Consider the following 19325-nt stretch of genomic DNA (forward strand, 5'->3'; position numbering starts at 1 on the left):
CAAAGAGATCAGAAAAGTTATAGTAACATGAAGGTCAGATCTTTATAAAAAGGGATAAAGTATTAATATAAAACACGTAATAGCTGAAATGTAAATATCAAATATGAATTTAATAGCAGAAAAAGAAAGTTACTAAGTTAAAAGATAGGGTCAAGAAAATTTCCTAGAAACTATCAGAAATGGATAAAGATAAGTAATATTTAAAAAAAGTTAAGGATATAAATGGTAGAAGTATAAAAAGAAAAAACATAAAAGAAAATCTTTTAAATAATAAAAACTGATAATTCCTAAGAATTAAAAAAAATTAAAACTTCAAAAATACTCTCATCCACATACACAAATCTAGATAAATTATAGTGAAAATTTAAAAATACCTAAAGTAAAATGACAATTCTCCAGCTTTCCAGAGAGAGTTGATGTGCCTTAAAGCAAGCATCAGATGGACATAGCAAATTATTGACACTGTAGGCAAGAAAACAGTGTTACATTATTTTCAAATTACTGGAGACAAATAACTCAAATAAATTAATGCCATAACTTTATACTAGCAAATTCTCATTTAAAGAAACCCACAAAATAAAAATGTTTTCTAACACAAAGTCTCAAAGGTTTTAAAATAAAGAACCTACTTGAAATTCTACATGGAGGAAACAGTCATGAAGGGCAGAAATAAATCCAAGAGGATACTAATATACAAATGGTATGTACGGGTGAGTAATTAACTTACTGAACTGACTACTATCTATATGCAGTAAACAAAAAATATTCAAAAGAACACATATCTAAATTCAAAATAGTACCAAAATTATGGTTTTGGATGTTGGGATAGAGAATGAGCAATTAGAAAATAAACACATGCCAGGTATATAGAGAAGAAAGAAAATTTTATCATGTCAAGAAAGTGATAGCAAATTTTTAAATAACCTTGATCAATTAGACACCAAGTGAAGCACAAAAAAAGAGGAATTTATAAATTCTGCACACCTGCAGAAGAAAATTATATCTATTCACTTATACAAAATGAGAGGAGAGTGATGGTTTAAAAAGCTTGATCATGGGAGTACCTGGGGGGCTCAGTCAGGCCTCTGAATCTTGGTTTAAGCTCAGGTCATGATCTCATGGGTCATGAGACCCATGAGCACCACTTTGTGCTCCACACTCCTCGGGGAGTCTGCTTGGGATTGTCTCCCTCTGTCCCTCCCCCCACTCTGTTTCTCTCCCTCTCTCTCTCTCTCTCAAAATAAATCTTTTCAAAATTAAAAAAAAGCTTGATAGTGAAGGAAATGAAGGAAGACATGCAAGGAGAAATGAACCAAAGGGAGGCAAGAGTAGAAATTTTAATATTAAACCATCATAAAAAAAATACTATAAGTAATGCTTCAATATAAAGCTTCTGTAAATAAACAGTGGAGAAACTTCTGGGACCTTCACTTTTGTAAACTGTAACAGTTTTCTTATAGGCCACAAAGATCATGAATCATTAAAGTAAAAATCCAGAGTATATGAAGAATTCTTGCAATTCACTAATAAAAAGACAAATCCAATTAAAATACATGTGCTATGGTGAGCGCTGTGAATTGTTAAAACTGTTGAATCACAGGAGGGAAGAAAAGATGGCAGAGGAGTAGGGGACCCTATTTCAACTGGTCCCTGGAATTGAGCTGGATACCTACCAGACCATTCTGAGCACCCTCAAAATCAGCCTGAGATGTAAGAAGATCTGGATCTCTACAAAGAGAATATCCAGGGCTGTTGGTTTCCAGGTAGGAAGCAGGGAGCCGTGATTCTGCAGGCAGATATTGGAGGATAAACAGCAGTGGGAAAGAGCCTGTCCATGGGGATCCTACACCGCCGGTGAGCAACAGCCTTGCGCACTGGGGACGGGGCACAGACTCACAGACCTGTAGCGATGGGGAAAGGACTGTAGGGCAGCCCCCCGGGGGCAGAAACCCGGAGCGGCAGGGTCACGCCTGCAAACTGGGAGCGGCTGGCAGTTTTAGAAGCACAAAGAGCAGAGACATGCTCCAATCTGGAGGCAGGACTGGGAGCGCTGCAGAGGGGCTCACAACCCAGGCCACTGCGGTTTATAGCAGCACGGACAGAAATGGAGACAGTGTGGCCTGGAGAGCTCAGTAAAGAATGGACTGCGATCTCTCTGCTCTGAGGCAGAGGGTTGGAAATAGTCTCCTCTGCTCTGACTCGCAGAAGAGATGTGGAAGGCTGCCAGGGAAAGCCGCCAGAGAACAAAAGCCCCCAAAAACTGATTCCCACTGAGCCCATCCCCCGCCACACGGGGGCAGGGCAAGTCTGCCCAAACGGGGTTGCCTGAGTAACAGCGCGGCAGACCCCTACCCCAGAAGACAGGCTGGGAAAACAAGAGGCCAGCAACCCCAAGGTCCCTAGAAAACATGTGCATCTTGCTTCGGTTGTGGTCAATAATTTGGACTCCATACATTCCCTCAACCACCCATCAACAGCATGACTAGGAGGAGGAACCCCCAAAATAGAAAAGACTCAGAGATTATGACTTATGCCACAGATTTACAAATGGATGAAGATATAACCAAGATGTCGGAGATGGAATTCAGGCTAGCAATTGTGAAGACAATAGCTAGAATGGAGAAATCAATTAATGGCAACATAGAGTCTCTAAGGGCAGAAGTGAAAGCTGAATTGGCAGAACTTAAAAATGCTATCAATGAGATCCAATCCAATCTAGATAATCTAACAGCTAGGGTAAGTGAGGCCAAAGAACGAATAAGCGACCTGGAAGACAATATATTAGATAAAAAGGGAAAAGAGGAGGCCAGGGAAAAACAACTCAGAATCCATGAAAATAGAATCAGAGAAATAAGTGACACCATGAAGCATTCCGATGTCAGAGTAATTGGAATCCTGGAGGGAGTGGAGAGAGAGAGAGAGAGGACTAGAAGACGTATTTGAGCAAATCGTAGCTGAGAACTTCCCTAACCTGGGGAATGAAACAAACATTCGCATCCTAGAGGCAAAGAGGACCCCTCCCAAGATCAAGGAAAACAGGCTAACATCCCGGCATGTAAATAGTAAAACTCGCAAATCTTAGAGCCAAGGAAACCATCTTAAGGGCAGTTAGGGGGAAGAGATTCCTTACGTACAGAGGGAGGAACATCAGAATAACGTCAGACCTATCCACAGAGACCTGGCAAGCCAGAAAAGCCTGGCAAGACATATTCAAGGTACTAAACGAGAAGAACATGCAGCCAAGAATACTTTATCCAGCAAGGCTGTCATTTAGAATGGATGGAGAGATGCAGAGCTTCCAAAACCAGCAGAAACTGAAAGAATATATGACCACTAAGCCGGCCCTGCAAGAAATATTAAGGGGGGATTCTATAAAAGGAGAAAGACCCCAAGAGTGATATACAACAGAACTTTACAGGGACAATCTATAAAAACAAGGTCTTCACAGGCAACATAATGACAATTAATTCATATCTTTCAATAATCACTTTCAACGTGAATGGCCTAAATGCTCCCATAAGATAGCACAGGGTTGCAGATTGGATAAAAAGACAGGACCCATCCCATATACTGTCTACAAGAGACTCATTTTGAACATAAAGATACATCCAGACTGAAAGGGAAGGGATGGAGATCCATCTTCCATGCCAGCAGACCTCAAAAGAAAGGTGGGGTAGCAATTATTATATCAGACAAATTAAATTTTAAACTAAAGTCTGTAGTTAGAGACACAGAAGGACACTCTATCATTCTTAAAAGGTCTATCCAACAAGAAGATCTAACAATTGTAAATATCTATGCCCCCAACATGGGAGCAGCCATCTACATAAGCCAACTGTTAACCAAAATAAAGAGTCATAAAGTAAGTAAACAATACTTTAATTGTAGGAGATCTCAATACTCCACTCTCAGCAATGGACAGATCATCTAAGCAGAAAATCAACAAGGAAACAAGAGCTTTGAATGATACACTGGACCAGATGGACCTCGTAGATATATACAGAACATTCCACCCTAAAACAACAGAATACTCATTCATCTCGAATGCACATGGAATTTTCTCGAGAATAGACCACATACTGGGTCACAAATCAGGTCTCAACTGATACCAAAAGATTGAGATTATTCCCTGCATATTCTCAAACCACGATGCTTTAAAACTGGAACTCAATCACAAGAAAAAATTTGGCAGAAATTCAAACACTTGGAAGCTAAAGACCACTCTGCTCAAGAATATGTGGGTCAACCAGGAAATCAAAGAAGAACTTAAACAATTCATGGAAATCAATGAGAATGAAAACACATCAGTCCAAAACCTATGGAATACTGCAAAGGCGGTCCTAAGGGGGAAATACATAGCTATCCAAGCCTCACTCAAAAAAACAGAAAAATCCTGAATTCACCAATTAACTCTACACCTTAAAGAACTAGAGAAAAAACAACAAACGATGCCTAAGCCATGCATTAGAAGATAAATAATTAAAATTAGAGCAAAGATCAATGAATTAGAAACGAGAAACACAGTAGATCAGATCAACGAAACTAGAAGATTGTTCTTTGAAAGAATTAATAAGATCGATAAACCACTGGCCAGACTTATCCAGAAGAAAAGAGAAAGGACCCAAATTAATAAAATTATGAATGAAAGGGGAGAGATCACGACTAACACCAAGGAAATAGAAACAATTATTAGAAATTATTATCAACAACTATATGCCAATAAACTGAGCAATCTGGATGAAATGGAGGCCTTCCTGGAAACCTATAAGCTGCCAAGACTGAAATAGGAAGAAATTGACAACCTATTGAATAGGCCAATAACCAATAACAAGATTGAAACAGTGATCAAAAACCTCCCAAGAGTCCAGGGCCTGATTGGTTCCCTGGGGAATTCTACCAAACATTCAAAGAAGAAATAATACCTATTCTACTGAAGCTGTTTCAAAAAATAGAATCAGAAGGAAAACTTCCAAACTCATTCTATGAGGCCAGCATTACCTTAATCCCCAAACCAGGCAAAGACCCCATCAAAAAGAAGAATTTCAGACTGATATCCCTGATGAATATGGATGCCAAAATCCTCAGCAAAATCCTAGCTAATAGGATCCAACAATACTTTAAAACGACCATCTACCACGACCAAGTGGGATTTATCCCTGGGAATGCAAGAGTGGTTCAACATTCACAAATCAAGCAATGTGATAGAACACATTAATAAGAGGAGGAAGAAGATCCATATGGTCCTCTCAATTGATGCAGAAAAAACGTTTGACAAAATACAACATCCTTTCCTGATTAAAACTCTTCAGAGTATAGGGATAGAGGTAACATTCCTCAATTTCATAAAATCCATCTATGAAAAACCCACAGAGAATATCATCCTCAATGGGGAAAAGCTGAGAGCCTTTCCCTTAAGATCAGGAACACGTCAAGGATGCCCACTCTCGCCACTATTGTTCAACATAGTACTAGAAGTCCTAGCACAGCAATCAGACAACAAAAAGAAATAAAAGTTATTCAAATTGGCAAAGAAGAAGTTAAACTCTCTCTTTTCGCAGATGACATGATACTTTATGTGGAAAACCCAAAAGACTCCACTCCCAAATTACTAGAACTCATACAGCAATTCAGTAATGTGGCAGGATAAAAACCAATGCACAGAAAACAGTTGCTTTCTTATACACTAACAATGCAACTGTAGAAAGAAATTAGAGAAACGATTCTATTCACAATAGCAGCAAAAACCATAAGATACCTCGGAATAAACCTAACCAAAGAGGTAAAGGATCTATACTCTAGGAACTACAGAACACTCATGAAAGAAATTGAAGACGACACAAAAAGATGGAAAAATAGAAATTGAAGAAGACACGAAAAGATGGAAAAATATTCCATGCTCATGGATCAGAAGAATAAACATTGTTAAAATGTCTATGCTACCCAGAGCAATCTATACCTTCAGTGCCATCCCGATCAAAATTCCAATGACATTTTTCAAAGTGCTGGAACAAACAATCCTAAAATTTGTATGAAATCAGAAAAGATACCGAATCGCCAAGGAAATGTTGAAAAAGAAAAACAAAGCTGGGGGCATCACGTTGCCCAATTTCAAGCTATATTACAAAGCTGTGATCACCAAGACAGCATGGTACTGACACAAAAACAGACATATAGACCAATGGAACAGAATAGAGAACCCAGAGATGGGCCCTCAACTCTATGGTCAAATAATCTTTGACAAAGCAGGAAAAAAAAACATGCAATGGAAAAAAGACAGTCTCTTCAATAAATGGTGCTGGGAAAATTGGAATCCATCAAAATCCTAGAGAACATAGGCAGGGCTATAGTCTGTGGAATTAAGGATAAAATATTTCATGCAAAAAACTAAAAGAACATTTGGCAAATTACAATGACATGATACTTTATGTGGAAAATCCAAAAGACTCCACCCCGAAATTCCTAGAACTCATACAGCAATTCAGTAATGTGGCAGGAGACATCGGCCACAGCAACTTCTTTCAAGATACATCTCCAAAAGCCAGTGAACAAAAACCGGGTTGGGACTTCTCAAACTCAACACCCAAAAAACAAATAATCAAGTCAAAAAATGGGCAGGAGATATGAAAAGACACTTCTCTGAAGAAGACATACAAATGGCTAACAGACACATGAAAAAATGTTCATCATCATTAGCCATCAGGGAAATTCAAATCAAAACCACACTGAGATACCACCTTACACCAGTTAGAATGGCAAAAATGGACAGAGAAAGAAACAACAAATGTTGGAGAGGTTGTGGAGAAAGGGGAACCCTCTTCCACTGTTGGTGGGAATGCAAGTTGGTACAGCCACTTTGGAAAACAGTGTGGAGGTTCCTCAAAAATTTAAAAATAGAGCTACCCTATGATCCAGCAATTGCACTTCTGGGTATTTATCCCAAAGACACAGATGTAGTGAAAAGAAGAGCCATATGCTCCCCAATGTTCATAGCAGCAATGTCTGCAATAGCTAAACTGTGGAAAGAGCCGAGATGCCCTTCAACAGATGAATGGGTAAAGAAGATGTGGTCCATATACACCATGGAATATTACTCAGCCATCAGAAAGGATGAATACCCAACTTCTACATCAACATGGATGGGACTGGAGGAGATTATGCTACGTGAAATAAGTCAAGCAGAGAAAGTCAGTTATATGGTTTCACTTATTTGTGGAACATAAGGAATAGAATGGAGGACATTAGGAGAAGGAAGGGAAAAATGAAGGGTGGGGGGAATCAGAGATGAACCATGAAAGACTATGGACTCTGAGAAACAAACAGGGTTTTAGAGGGGAGGGGGAAGAGGGGATGGGTTAGCCCGGTGATGGGTATTAAGGAGGGCACGTACTGCATGGAGCACTGGGTGTTATACTCAAACAATGAATCATGGAACACTACATCAAAAACTAATGATGTAATGTATGGTGATTAACATAACATAATAAAATTTTTAAAAATCCACAAAAAAAAAATACATGGGGCAAAACCTTGAATGGACATTTCAGAAAAGAATATATAAAAATAGCTAGTAAGCATATGAAACATTCTCAACATCATTAGAAATCGGGGCAATCAGTTAAAACCACAGGAGATGCTACTTCAGATCTAGTAAAATGGCTAAAATTAAAAAGACTGACAACACCAACTGTTGGCAAGGATTTGGAGCAACCAGACTTTTAAACCACTATAATCCATACAACCGCTTTGTAAAACTCTAGCAGTTAAACATCTATTGTTTGACCAAGCAGTTTCACTCCTAGAAACTTATACAAGAGAAAAGAAAGCATGAACCAGAAGACCTCAAAAGGATGTTCACAGCAGCTTTATTCATATTTCTGCAAACTGAAAACAGCCTAAAATGTCAATAGGAGAATGGATAAGCAGTGTAGTATATTCATTTAATAGACAAAAAAGGGAAAAAGTATTACTTCATGCAACAATATAGATGATTCTCAACAATATTACGTTGACTAACAAGACAGATACATTAAAGAACAAACTGTGTGGTGTCTCTTTGTGTGTCAACAGCCTCAAGTGACAATTCCAGATAAGACAGAAGCAACTTCATCAGTCAGGGAGCAGTTGCCTCTGCTGTCAAGAAAGGCTCACTGGACTTTTGACGGCCGGTACTAAGAAATATCTGCATCTACCAAAGTTCCTCATTTCAATTCTTACAGTCATATTCTTTTTCCATAGATACCCTAAATCTAAATAAGACATTTAGGGAGGCTATGAATTCAACTTCCTTTGGAATTCAGCAACCCAGAGGATTAGACTCTGTTTCTGGTATTTCACGTTAACATAAGCCTTCAAGGATAAGATTCTATCACGGGGATAGAAGATCTCTTATCTTCTGATAATTCAATGAGCAGAAATTTTTAAAGTTTTAGGCTTGTCATTTTTTTTTTCCTAAGTCCTCTACAGGAGCTAAAAATATCCACCCAATCCAACACACAGTCTTCATATTACTTAATGAGCACTTCATTCTAGATGATTTCAGCCAGGAATATAAGGAAATCATTCACAGCTATGTGCCATAAACAACGATTGCATCACTCTCTGACCTTAAATTCTTGAATCTAGAAGGATATTTACTATTGTAAAACCCTACCAGATCAGTTTTAGCCATCTCAGCCTCCTATTTTCTTGAGAATCTCTGACCTCCAACATCTCCAGGTAATGTTCACCCTCTCCATCTGCATTTAGTACAAGAAAGAAGAATCCATTCTAAGCTGTTTAAACAAAAAGGGATTTATTGCAGGGCGTTAAGTGGCTTAGAAGAATTTTTGGAAAGGCTGATGAGAACTGAATCTGAGCTGGTAGGAGCGAGCCAAAAGCCACCTCAGAGAATTAGACCTCCAACTCCTACTCTGGCCAAGATCAGAAGGCTGCCTGTCAAACTGGGAAGCGGCCACAATGTACTCTCTGCTAACATGTGCGTTTCCATTATACAAATTAGCTTATATGTGAGTGTTAAATTAGGAGATAAGAAAAATCTAGTATAAAAATTGCATTGGTTTATAAGAATTTTCCCCAGTTAATCTTTCATACCAAATAACATCTGAAGGCCATGTACACTGACACAGTCCTAAGTGCAGCAACTGGCACTTTCTCCTGGAACAGACCATTCACCCCACCTTCTTTCTCTTGGGCTCAGTTTGCCAGGTATTCTTGGAAGGTCTTCATGTGTAATTTTCTCCTGTCTCTGTGTATGTTGCCCTTACTTCAATAACGTAGCATAACACAAAGAATTTGAGGAACACATAGTCACTTTATCTCAGAAAATGCTGTTCAATAGCCTCTGGGAGAAGCCGCATAATTAAAATAAATGTCATTAGACCTGTCATTCTCTTCATTTTTTGTATGACATTTCTGACTGCTGGAACCTAATCATATTCAGAGCATGAGAAGCAAGACAGCTGAGGTAAAGTCATTTTAGCTTTTTTTTAAGTTTTTGCATACTAGAAAGCAGGGGAATGGTTGTTGAACGAACCACCCTAAAATATCTATCAAAGAGGGGGCTGTTGCTGGCTGGAACCAAAGAAATACAGAAAGTCATAAGAAAAGAACTCTAAAAAATAAATACACTAAAATCTCTCAATAAAAAGAGCAGGAAAATCTGCATTTGCCTCACAAAAGAATCTGATGCCATATTACTACCGTATTAGTTATTTTAAGATGTTTTCTGGCTGCTCACTTCTTAACAACTTCCTTCAATCCTGAAAGAGTCCTCAACTCCATCAAAAAAAAAAAAAAAAGGCAGCCAACAAGTAAGAGAAACTGGGCAAAAAAGAGAGATGTCAAACAACACCTCCTCCTTATATGGCAGACTAAGTTCAAGATAGGTTTTCCCTATTAAGGAGGGAGAAAGATTTGAATTATATAAAGGGTTAAGTTTCCTGTTTTAGTATCTCATGTTGACCAAAAAAGTGTGGGATATATCTGATATTTCCCCAGAGCCAGGAAAAAGGTTTCTACATATGGAAATCACAAGACCTGAAGGGGAAAAAAAATCATCTTTTGTTTGTACCTTAATGTGTACATCTCATTCAATACATCTCTTACCTTACCTTAGATGATATTTATCTTCGATGATAGTGTTTTCCATTCTTCACATTTCTATGATATAATTATTCCATGATATAGCTTCCTTATGGGTAAAGTCCATTTGCTTCATCTTGACATTTGACTTGAGCACGGAATTCCTTTGGCCAATGGGATGTTAGTGGAAGACATATAAGTAGAGGCTTGAAATGTGGTTGTGGAATTTGGTTTGCCTTCCATAACCCTGATGATGAACCATGGAAAAAATGCCTTTAGCAAGCCATTTTCTTTCAAGCTGGATCACAGAACAGGATACACGGAGATAGCCACATGCACTGGGTAATTGCCAGAGCCAGAAAATTAAGCATCATGAGGAAACGACCTGAACCTAGTCTATAGTCTAAAGTTGGGATCCTGAACCCTCACTTCTGGAATACACCTACACCGGCGATAATGTTGTCAATCCTTGAGTCATGAGTATGATAATTAAGTTTTTATCTTTAAACCAGAGTGGTTTGTTATACAGCATTATTACAGTAATAGCTGACTTATACACAACAGAATTTCAATTAAATCATTTTATTCCTTACCATAATATTTTTTGTAAGATTTTATTTATTTATTTGACAGAGAGAGACACAGCGAGAGAGGGAACACAAGCAGGGGGAGTGGGAGAGGGAGAAGCAGGCTTCCCTTGGAGCAGGGAGCCTGATGCGGGGCTGGATCCCAGGACCGTGGGATCATGACCTGAGCTGAAGGCAGACACTTAACAAAGAGCCACCCAGGTGCCACCACCATAATACATTGTTATAACTCACCTAGTTTATAAAATTAACATAATGTATTTGGATAAGGAGCTGATGTTAAAACCACTGTGAGAGAAGTAATTAGAAAATAAAAACTTTTCATAAGTAAAAATGAGAGTAAGATTTTAGCACAACTGACAATATATTTTCTAACCTTGCACAAATCTTTCTTGCTCGTGCAGAGTATCTCTTTTTTGTTAGTTTGAAGACCAGGTGAAAATGTCTTCACAGATAAAAAAAAATATCTGAACTAATAGCAGTAAATTTATATTGAGGATTTGTTGTCTGCTGGTATGAATATTATCAAAAACAGTCTTTAACCAGAACTCAAATTAATTATGCCGATCATCAAAAATATTTATGAAATAAAAATATATGCAAATTTCATGTGCAAACTAAATTTCTTATATTATTTCTTTTGATCTTTTATTACAATGCTGAGAAACTCTTATTTTAATAATCATTCCTTTTTCACAAATACGAAGACTGAGGTTAAATTGTTTGCTAAAAATATTAGGTTTGTCTGTTTACTACTTGAATAAAATATGTTAATATGTTTAATAGATGTAATTGAAAACATTTAAAGATTTTAAAACTGTGAATATTATTTTCCCCTCAGTATTTTAAAGCTAACTTTTCAGCCACTTCCTAAACATCAGTACTCTGCATGTGTCAAGGTGATGATGGGTAAAATATACCTTAAAATTTCTATCAAAGATATCTTAGAAAAATCCTTCCAAGTAAGAATACAATGCCTATCTTTTAAAATAAAAAACAAAAAATAGCCTAGAAAAATTAGTCCCCTCAAGAACAGGAGTGTTCTCTACTGTAAAGAAAACATTTTAAGGAAATTAATACTGCTAACATCTTTGCTTCTGTCAATGAAACTGATCCAGGCGATCTAAAGAGAAAAAATATTTAACTTAGAAATTTATGAGCAAGTCATAAAGACTAACAGGTAAATGGCTCCATGTAGTAAGAGCAAAGTAAGAGCAAAGGGACACAAGAATGGCAATTTCTGTAGGACCAGTGTAATTGGTGCGTGTGATCCGAAAATAGTGAGGTCCTTTGTCTTTGAGATGTAACTACAGCCCTGTCATGCTCTAACACTCCACAAGGCAGTAGAATGATTGGAGCCAATATGAACTTGGACAGTTCTGGGGAGTCTCTATTTAGCAACAGCCGTATGACTAACACAAACCTAATATTGTACAACCAGATAGATAGTGAAACAACATATAATCTTTTGGTCATGGGGCAGTGAGATGAAAGCCTCTGCGTTGTTCATTTGAGTGCTGCCAGCAATGGTTTATTAAATTAAAAATAAAGGACTAGAGTAAAAACTACACAACGTGCAATTGTAATAATCTTCCCTCCCAACCCTACACAGATGTGTTAGGGTGCAGCATCCATCCATCTGTTAAAAGCCCATTTCTGTTTCTTTGTGAGGTTGTGTATCAGTGCTTAGGGTCAAAGAATTGAGGCACTGAAGATCTGAGTGTGATTCTCAACTTAGCTATTTACTACTGATCTGACCTAAAACAAATATCAACTTCCTCAATCCTAAAAGGAGAGAAACAATTGTACTTTCTTCAAAGAGTGCTTTGATATATGTCAACCAGTATATGTTAAGTCCTCAGCACAGTAACTCAGACATGGTAAGTTCTTGAATATAGTTTTTCTTCTCTTTTCATTTTCAATACTATCATTAATCCATTTTCTTATGTTTTTTTCTCAGTATTTGAAGTTTTTCTCACTTCATGTTTTAGACCACTTAATTAGAAGACCCATATCTGATGTGCTCAGAAAAAAATGTGAGATGGACAGAAATGATGACAAGAGGAGAGAGAGAGAGAAGAATTGAATAAAGAATGTCAGTGTAATAGCTGCGCTCAGATTTGCACTGATGTAGAAGTTTAACAAGTCTGGAAATCAATCAGTACAATTCTCTCATTAAAACCCAATAAAACTTGTCTTGTTCTTCCTGCCACATACAGAAGAAAACCACCTTTATTGTTTTCATGTAGATTGGTGGTTCTAAGCCATATAATAAGCATTTTCTAAAGTCCTTTATTGCCAAGACATTTATAGAAAACATAACCTAAAGCCACTCATTAGCATAATTCAAAGTCACACGTTATTGATGCAAAATCATGTTATGTTGATTCTCCTGAATCAAAATAATGCTTTAACTGTAAAGAAAACATGATGTACAGTAAAATAATTGGCTGCAATATAAGTACCTAATTAAGTACTTACATTCTTGTACCTCCTTACAGCAAGTTTGGACTTAAAGAGTTTAATATAATAAGTGCAGGGAAATAGAAGAACAGGGATTTGTGTGGACACTAAAATAAGAACTTATGTTAGGCTAATAGTTGTTCATTGTTGGTAAGAAAATTAATAATAGTAATAACTAAATCTATACACCAGTGATGTCCAGTATGGTAACCAATAGCCCTGAGTGGTTACAGAGCCCTTGAAATATGGGTCAGTGTTACTGAAGAACTTAATTTTGATGTTATTTATTTAAATTAGGCTTATATTAAAAACTAAGTCAGTATAAAGTATCTCCATAATGTTTACCTTGATTATAGGTTGAAATAATAATTGGCAGATGTAGTATGTTAAATATATAATTAAAATTAGATTCCCCAGTGTTTTTACTTCTTATAATGTGGCTACTAAAACTTTTTAAATATAGATATTGCGCACATTTGTGGCTTGCATTATATTTCTGTGGCAGTGTTGCTACATAAACTGGTAAACCTTTGAGGGTAGTAGCAGAATAAAATGAACAGTTAGGAATATTCTTAATTTGTTTCAATATGTAATCTCTATAACCAAGATACAGCATTTCAATAATTTCTATAACCTAAATTTATTTCTGCATTAAAAAATTACACATGTATAATTTTAAAACAATCTTTATTAATGAAATTCAGTGAAACCCTGAATTTTATCTAAACTACTGAAATTGTTCAAAGTATGTTAAAAGGAATCTCATGTTTGCTCCATTCTATAGACATTGGCAGTAACACTTTTGCCAGAATTATACTACAGGGCTGTAGCCACTTCAACCCAATATGTTATTAGAAATCTAGAATAATTTGCTTCCAAAGAAGTGTATATAAGTTTTAGCAGCATCCTAAGTCTTTCATAATTAGATTGATTAAAGTGCTTTGGCCCCAACATTGGATTTTAGTTCAGTTAAAATTTTCTGAAAATTTTGGCTAACATGTTCTTCATCTGCTTCAAATGGATTAACTACTCAATCCAGTTTTGTAAATTAAACCAAATTCTCTTAAATCTAATCATCCTCTCTTTAGTAGCCATTCAAATGAGAGCAACTTATTTGTATTGATCTAACTTCTGTAAAGATAAAAGCTGTAAAAATGTTGGATGCAAAAAATAATCTTAAATAATACATGTTTGTTGACAAATCCTATGGTAATTCTGTGCACTCTGAGACGGATCTTAATTTCTAACATCCTGTAAAAGATCCCATTTAACGTGGCAAATACATCTGCAGGAAAAGTCATATTTTCAGATATTTGAATTGTGATGCTTAATCAAAAATTTTTTATTTTAAATAAGAAAAAAAATTAAGACTACACTGAAAAGTCACCTTACTTCCTAGTACAAACTCTCTTTGTTACCAGTTGCAGCTTACTCTTAATTTTATTAGTAACAATGAATACATTTACTGACTTTGAAGTATTTCCTTAGCATCCCTGAGGTCAGTAAAAAACATAATGAATTACGAAAGCACCTCCAGGCATTAATGTCAGCTTTAAACCCCCATTATAAACCCTGCTGCTATTGAAGCAGTGATATTTGGGAAGCTGATGTTTTCACATGACATTTTTAAGGGCTTGGTTAGTTGAGAATCTCTGGGTAGCCATTCTCAGTAATTTTGAAAGGTACATTGTCTTCATGATTTTTTTAGTCTTTACAAACCCTACATATATATGAGCTGTAATGATTCATTTTCACATAAGATACTTTTACCCATTGTATGAAAATTCGCTCAACTGCCATTCATTACACAGATGATTTTCAATACTTTTCACAATCTCATCAAGCCTTCTTGATAAAATGTCATTGCTCAGTGAAACACAAAAATGTTTCTCATTTGAGCTTCTTTCTATAAATAAAAATTTCTCAATCAGCTGTAAAGATTAATTTTCAATATTTTTTTATTTTACATATCTTGTAATACATTGTACTATTCTGTTAAGAAATAATGAGACATTTATTTCTCTGATTAGGGTATATTTAAAAGTCTGGTTACAGTAATACAGTTTTCAAACTTTTCCTATAAATTTCAGTAGTATGACATATCCTTGCTAATTTAATCAATGTGTTCATGAAATTTGCACTAAATTTCAGTAGTTTAAAGGTTTCCTTTTTAAAATGTGTTCTTAAAGTTATTGAGCTGCCTGGTGGCTCAGTTGGTTAAGTGCCTGCCTTTGGCTCAAGTCATGATCTCAGGGTTTTGGGATGGAGCCCGACATCAGGCTCCCTGCTCAGCAGGGAGTCTGCTTCTCCTTCTCTCCCTGCCCCCTGCCCACTCATGCTCACTCTCGCTCTCTCAAATAAATAAAATCTTTTTAAAAATAAATGTGCTGTTAGATTAGAAAGATGAGAAATTGTTCAGTTATCAGACTATAAAACCCAATGTTAAATAATCAACTGAATACCATTGACGTATTTCCTTTATATTGATATATTTTTAACGATATAATTTATTTATTTGACAGAGAGAGAGTTAGCAAGAGCAGGAACACAAGCAGAGGGAGTGGGAGAGGGAGAAGCAGGCTTCCTGACGAGCAGGGAGCCCGATGCGGGGCTCCATCCCAGGACCCTGGGATCATGACCTGAGCTAAAGGCAACCGCTTAACGACTGAGCCACCTAAGCGCCCCCCTTTATATTGATATTTTAAAATAAGGATTTTAGAAAGTACATTTATACTTATATTATTTCCATAAATGTAATAATTCTAAATACAAATTAACACAAGTATTTTATATTGGTGACTCAAATATCACAAGCAACATTGTCATTGTAACCTAATTTTCCAAAATGGAGAGTAACTTCTGACAAAATTTGATCAGAATAATAGATAATGTCCCTTTAATTTATAGATGAATTCCAGAAAAATTTGATATATATGAAACCATGGAAAATATTTTGTATATACATATAATGGAATTAGATTTTAGGCAATGAAAGACATTCAAAATTTGTCTCCAAATTGAAATTTTTTTTTATTATGCAGGACTTCTCCATGCTTTATAGCATGTATAGCATTCTTGGTCTCTACCTTCTAATGCAATAGCACCTCCTAATAATTTAACAATCAAAGAAATGCCTCTAGGGCTCCTGGGTGGCTTAGTCGGTTAAGCATCTGCCAGGGGCTCAGGTCATGATCTCAGGGTCCTGGGATCGAACCCCTCATCAGGGTCCTGGGATCGAACCCCTCATCGGGCTCCCTGCTCAGCGGGGAGCCTGCTTCTTCCTCTCCCACTCCCATTGCTTGTGATCTCTCTCTCTGTGTGTCAAATAAATCTTTTTTTTTTTTAAAGATTTTATTTATTTATTTGACAGAGAAAGACACAGCGAGAGAGGGAACACAAGCAGGGGAAGTGGGCGAGGGAGAAGCAGGCTTCCTGCCCAGCAGGGAGCCTGATGCAGGGCTCGATCCCAGGACCCCGGGATCATGACCTGAGCCGAAGGCAGACGCTTAACGACTGAGCCACCCAGGCACCCCTAAATAAATAAAATCTAAAAAAAAAAAAAGAAAAAGAAATGCCTCCAATAAGTGTCCAAAATGACCACAAGGGGTGTGCTTCTGCTTCCAAAGAGAGCACTAAGAAATAAAACTGAAATCTGCTACCCACATGCAAACTATTGCAAACCATGTCTTCCCTCCGCTATTCAGTGTCCTTGTTTATTGTTTATTTATTTAAAGATATATTTATATATTTTTTTTGCCAGAGAGAGAAAAAGAGAGCACAAGCAGAGGGAGTGGCAGGCAGAAGGAGAGGGAGACACAGGCTCCCCACAAAGCAGAGAGCCAGATGCAGAGCTTGATCCCAGGACCCTGGGATGCTTAACCAACTGAGCCACCCAGGCATCCCAGAGTCCTTTTATATTTAATGAGTAATCTTTGCTAAATCTCAATCCCTTTCATAAAAGCAGGTGTTATTAAAAATTTAACCTTTGAGGGGCGCCTGGGTGGCTCAGTCGTTAAGCGTCTGCCTTCGGCTCAGGTCATGATCCCAGGGTCCTGGGATCGAGTCCCACATCAGGCTTCCTGCTCAGTGGGAAGCCTGCTCCTCCCTCTCCCACTCTCCCTGCTTGTGTTCCTGCTCTCACTATTTCTCTCTCTGTCAAATAAATGAATAAAATCTTAAAAAGAAAAAAAAGGAAAAGGAAAAAAAATTAACCTTTGAAAGAGACTTCTGGGTTTGTCACAAGATGATATTGGGGAACTTTTTTTAAAAAAGATTTTATTTGAGAGAGAGCATAAGCGAAGCAAGGGGAGCAGCAGACAGAGGGAGAAGCAGACTCCCTGCTGAGCCCAATGCAGGGGCTCCATGCAGGGCTCAATGTGGGGCTCCATCCTAGGACCCTGGGATCATGACCTGAGCCAAAGGCAGACGCTTATTAGACTGAGCCACCCAGGTGCCCCTGTTATTGGGATACTTTTAACAAGTTCATGAAAATGAATTGTTTTTTTTTTTTACACGTCTTACATGAAATCTGTAGTGTCAGCTTCATATTTTTGTACTAGAATGCATGATATAGAGGTTCATCTTTATATACCTTTTAGACAAAGACAATAATTTTTAGCAAATGTTGCAGTGACCACTATGCATTTTAACATGAGAAAAATCAATATAGCCTTCCTCCAGGATACACATTTAAAGAGGAATCACGGACTTACTTCTGCAGGAAATATTTATGTCTTCGCTTTGAACAGTGGAAGGAAAACATTTAATGTGTACTTCACATTAGCAAAATATTAAAATACTTATTTAATTCTTACAATAAACTCAGGTTGACATTTTTTTAAAAAATGGAGAAACAAGTCTCAGGGAATTAAATTAGCACAATGAAGGTATAGTGAAAATCAAGTTTAGTTCAGCCTTTCTATTCTACCACCCTGTCTTCCATCTTGAATGCTCATGAAGTTCTCCAAACTTTTCCTTTTAAAAGGTCACCTTGTACTTATAATAAATACCAGAATTCTTTTTTCCCAGAATACCAAAGCAATTTTTTTTAGTGCATTTGGTGATGATGGTGATGATTTTAACATTCTGCCCCGTTGACTTACTGTCATTCTATTCAAGGTGTCCCCTGTTGAAGCATCCTGCTATCCTAAATTATGTCCTCTTCAATATAATGAACACCGAGATTATGGAATAAGTGATATGTGCATTTGCCCCCTAAAATATGTTTAGTGTAGTCTATGGATTAACCATATGGATTTTGAAGACAAAGCTAAGGTTACCATGTTTTATATTTACATATACATACTGATTTTCCTTTAACAGGTAAATTTAGAAGTTATACCACGATGGAAGGATTTTAAAGATCTTGATGATTTCATAATTAGAACTGTGGGAAAATCCCCTTTCTGAAGGCTCATCACAGCTACCAATGTCAACTAAATCTGTTTACATCTTTTTAGACTCTTGCTTCTCAGTATTTTTTTCTCCTGAGATCCTGTCTATAGTATTTTATTCTCCTGAGATCCTGTCTATAATCACGGTTACTTTGGAATACCCATAAACTGTCTATTCCATTTGCATTAGTCTCATCGACAAGCACATTTATGATGGGATAATTTGGAAGGCTCTTTTTCATCTTCTTGTGCTCACTCAGGCTTTTATCCCTCTCTTACTTGTGGTCACATTTCTTCTCACCTTTACAGAGACAGTCTCTGCCCAACCAGGCTGTTCATTAGTCCCTGTATAAACTAACGTTTTTAAGTACTGGCTTCTGTGAAGATTTATCCAACTTCTCTTGCCGTTTTACTTTGCTAATTGGTCCAATCAGTGTTCCTTCCCACAGCTTCTTTCCCAGTCATCTTCCCTTAAATTTCCCACCACAGAGTAATTTTCCAATGTTACAGAACAATTAGCAAATCCTCCCTCTGATTCTGCTGTGGGTTCTCTAGGACCTAAAATACTCCACATTCTATTCCCAGGCAAAATTCTTATCTTTTAAAAAGGTAGAGCTAGATCCATTTCTGGGGGGAAAAAAAGATAAAATATTCCTGGCCTGGGTGTGCTGGGGTCAATATCTGCTGTCTGAGTTTAAGATTGTCTTCAAGGGGCACCTGGCTGGCTGTGGGTGGAGCCCGTGGTCCTTGATTTCGGGACTGTGAGATCCAGCCGCATGTTGAGTATAGAGATGACTTAAGG

At 37.2% G+C, this 19325-nt stretch overlaps 1 long non-coding RNA gene across 1 annotated transcript in view; it reads right to left on the minus strand.

Moving 5' to 3' along the window:
• The window catches only part of LOC114207677 (uncharacterized), a 100551-nt gene that overhangs the window by 22060 nt on the left and 59166 nt on the right, over window positions 1–19325 (minus strand). Inside the window, exon 2 of the long non-coding RNA XR_003608906.2 lies at window positions 10110–10327. This is a non-coding gene — a long non-coding RNA (uncharacterized LOC114207677). The remainder of the gene's footprint in view (window positions 1–10109; window positions 10328–19325) is intronic.

This window comes from Eumetopias jubatus, unplaced genomic scaffold (genome assembly GCF_037043125.1).
Source record: "Eumetopias jubatus isolate StellerSeaLion01/CBP00866 unplaced genomic scaffold, mEumJub1_p1.0 scaffold_7, whole genome shotgun sequence".
NCBI classification, from domain to species: domain Eukaryota; kingdom Metazoa; phylum Chordata; class Mammalia; order Carnivora; family Otariidae; genus Eumetopias; species Eumetopias jubatus.